We start from the raw sequence: 3,794 nt of genomic DNA, 5'->3' as shown, positions 1-3,794 counted from the left end.
GGGAACTTATTGATCTTCCCCGTGTGGTTCCACGTGGTTATAGGCTCACAAAGTGGTACTTAACTTTACACACCCCTGGAGAGATGATGATGGTGATGATGATTGTGATGATTTTGTTTGTGATGATGATTGTAAGGGTATTGATGATGAATCTGGTGATGAACATGACAGTGATGATGATCGCGGTGATCACGACGAGTGTGATATTGACAATGATCGCAATTATGATACCGATGATAACACTTTGTAAGAAGAAAAATTGTTCTTGGGTACTAAGTGTTATTTCCTAATTTCGTATGCCTCAAAAGTATAGAAAATGTTGCTATTATTTCCCTAAAAACTTGGCTTTCGTGACCGGGACAATGACATTTTGAAATGTACATATTGCCAAACGAGAAAACGCGGTGTGCATTTGTGTCATTCCTTCACGTAGAGTCCTGGTCACAAAAGAAAAGTTAGTGGGGAATGATAGCAACATTTTCTATGCTTTTGAGGCATAAGCAATAAAAAATAACACGTACTACCCAGGAACAAACATCGTGTAATTATTGCGATTATGTACTGACGGTTGCAATATTGATTATTATTATGATGATTTTGACCATTATAATGACGATGGCAAGGAATAGAATCATGATTGTGGTGATGATGGTCCATGACGATGATGCTCATGATGATGATTATAACGGTGGCCATGATCTTAGCGATCGTGACAATGATATTGGTCGCTTTGCTGACGATTTAGATTACTATGATGGTGGTGATGATGATGATTATGACGAGGATGTTATTGATTTCAATGATCATGATGAAGTCACCTAGTCATACGTGTCAACCCATACGGTTTGACCCGTATTCTTGTACACTACACTATACACTACACTACTAAACACTACATTATACACTACACTATACACTACACTACTATACACTACACTACTATACACTACACTAAATACTACACTACTATACACTACACTACTATACACTACACTATACACTACACTATACACTACACTATACACTACTATACACTACTATACACTACACTATACACTACACTACTATACACTACACTATACACTACTATACACTACACTATGCACTACACTACTATACACTACACTATACACTACACTACTATACACTACACTATATACTACACTACTATACCGTACGGTTTGCTCCGTATTCTTGTACACTACATACTGTACTACTGTACACTACACTATACACTACACTACACACTACTATACATTACACACTAAACTACTATACACTACACTATACACTACACTATATACTACACTATACACTACACTACTATACACTACACTACTATACACTACACTATACACTACACTACAATACACTACACACTACTATACACTACACTATACACTACACTATACACTACACACTACACTGCACACTACACTACACACTACACTACTATACACTACACTATACACCACACTATACACTACACACTACACTACACACTACTATACACTACACTATACACTACACTATACACTACACACTACACTACACACTACACTACACACTACACTATACACATCAGGCCAGTTCGCCAGCAATAGTTCAAGCGATCCCGACTCTGCTTGCTGAAGGCGCAGAGAGAGGGAGAGAGAGAGAAAGAGAGACACGTGGAGTCTTTGCGCTCGCTGGAACCAAATGCAAAAATCCACTTTTGTAGAGGGACAATTCTGAGCAGCAGAAATAAATGTCGACGTCTTCATGAAGCACCTCACAGGGCTGTCTGGTGCGTAAAAACCCCCGGGTCTGTAACGGTGCACAGAATGCATTTAATAAAACGTACAGATATCATCATTGGTCGCGTCCGCTGTGGTTGTTCTGTGTGCCTCAGAACGGGTCGTATCATGTCCGTGTACGTGTCTGTATATGTGTGTGCGAGTGGGGAGAGCGGTGGTGCAGTGGTTAGCGCTACGCAACCGCTACGAACACGTGCCACCCGGGTTCGATTCCCGCTCACGGCCAACGCCGTTGACGATTGTCTGAAGCGGTCCCTGGGCCTCCCCTAGGTCGACTCAGCCTCAAATGAGTACCTGGTGCGGTGTGCAGTAAACATCGCCACTGGGGAGACAAAGGCGGCCGGGCGTGGTGCTGGCCACCCACCCCCTCGCGTGCCGTGCCGGCCTTTATAGGTGCTCGCTAACAGCACTTGCCCCTACAGTCTGTTAAGGCTACACGGGGGATCTTTGTCTTTACCTTTTGTCTACGTGTACGTCTCTGTGTATGTGCGTGCCAATACCGGTGACGATTATCTGAACCGGTCCTGGGCCTCCCCTAGGTCGACTCAGCATGAAATGAGTACCCGGTGCGGTGTGTAGTAAACATCGCCACTGGGGAGACAAAGGCGGCCGGGCGTGGTGTGCTGGCCACCCACCCCCTCTCGCTAACAGCACTTGCCCCTACAGTCTGCCAAGGTTATACGGGGGATCTTTGTCTTTGTTCTGTGCGTGTCGACTGCATTGTGCAGTCCACAGAGATGCATTTTAATGAAACGAATATACCGTGTCTCTCTGCCTCTGTGTGTCTCTGTCTTGATGTCTCTCTGCATGTGTCTCTCTCTGTGTCTCCCTGTTCCCACGTGTCTCTCTGTGTCTCCCTGTTCCCACGTGTCTCTCTGTGTCTCCACGTGTCTCTCCCTGTCTCTCTGTGTCTCTGTCTCCCTGTCTCTCTGTGTCTCCCTGTCTCCACGTGTCTCTCTGTGTCTCCCTGTCTCTCTGTGTCTCTGTGTCTCTCTGTATCTCTCTGTGTCTCTCTGTGTCTCCCTGTCTCCACGTGTCTCTCTGTGTCTCCCTGTCTCCACGTGTCTCTCTGTGTCTCTCTGTCTCTGTGTCTCTGTGCCTCTCTGTCTCTCTGTGTCTCCACGTGTCTCTCTGTCTCCACGTGTCTCCCTGCCCCCACGTGTCTGTGTCTCTCTCTGCCCGCCTGTCTCCACGTGTCTCTCCCTGTCTCCACGTGTCTCCCTGTGTCTCTGTGCCCGCCTGTCCCCACGCGTGCCTGAAGCTTCACCCCAAGACGCCACACGTCACGTGACAGCTCGGAGCCGCAAACCCCAATGAACCGAGCCCCGCCCCCCTCCTCCCTCCACATCCTCCGTTCAAATTCCCTTACGGCCCCTCCCCCCCATCCCCCAAACATCCTCCCCCACCGCCCCTCCCCCCCAATCCCCCCCCTCCCCCCAGCCCCCCCCCCCAGACCCCCCCAGACCCCCCCAGACCCCCCCCCAGCCCCGATTTTCTAAGAATTTCGCGTCTGGCTCAGAGCCAAACAGCAGGGCGAGACGGGGAATTTAACCCTCGATTCGCCCACACACACACATCTCTCTCTCTCATCTCTACACATCTCCTGCCTACCTACAACATCTCTCTCATCTCTCTCTCATCTCTCTCACATCTCCTGCATACCTACACATCTCCTGTGTGTGTGTACATCTCCTGTACGTCTCCGGTGTGTGTATCTCTTGTACATCTCCTGTGTGTGCACATCTCCTGTACATCTCCTGCATACCTACACATCTCCTGTGTGTGTGTACATCTCCTGTGTGTGTACATCTCCTGTACATCTCCTGTGTGTGTGTGTACATCTCCTGTGTGTGTACATCTCCTGAACATCTCCTGAACATCTCCTGAACATCTCCTGAACATCTCCTGAACATCTCCTGTATATCCATGCATCTCCTATACGGGGGGGTTGTTTTTACAGTATGACTCACACGTATCACAAAGATAAAGATCCCCCAT

This window comes from Lampetra fluviatilis, chromosome 58 (assembly GCF_964198595.1).
Source record: "Lampetra fluviatilis chromosome 58, kcLamFluv1.1, whole genome shotgun sequence".
NCBI lineage: Eukaryota > Metazoa > Chordata > Hyperoartia > Petromyzontiformes > Petromyzontidae > Lampetra > Lampetra fluviatilis.
Note: the sequence above shows the minus strand (reverse complement) of the source record.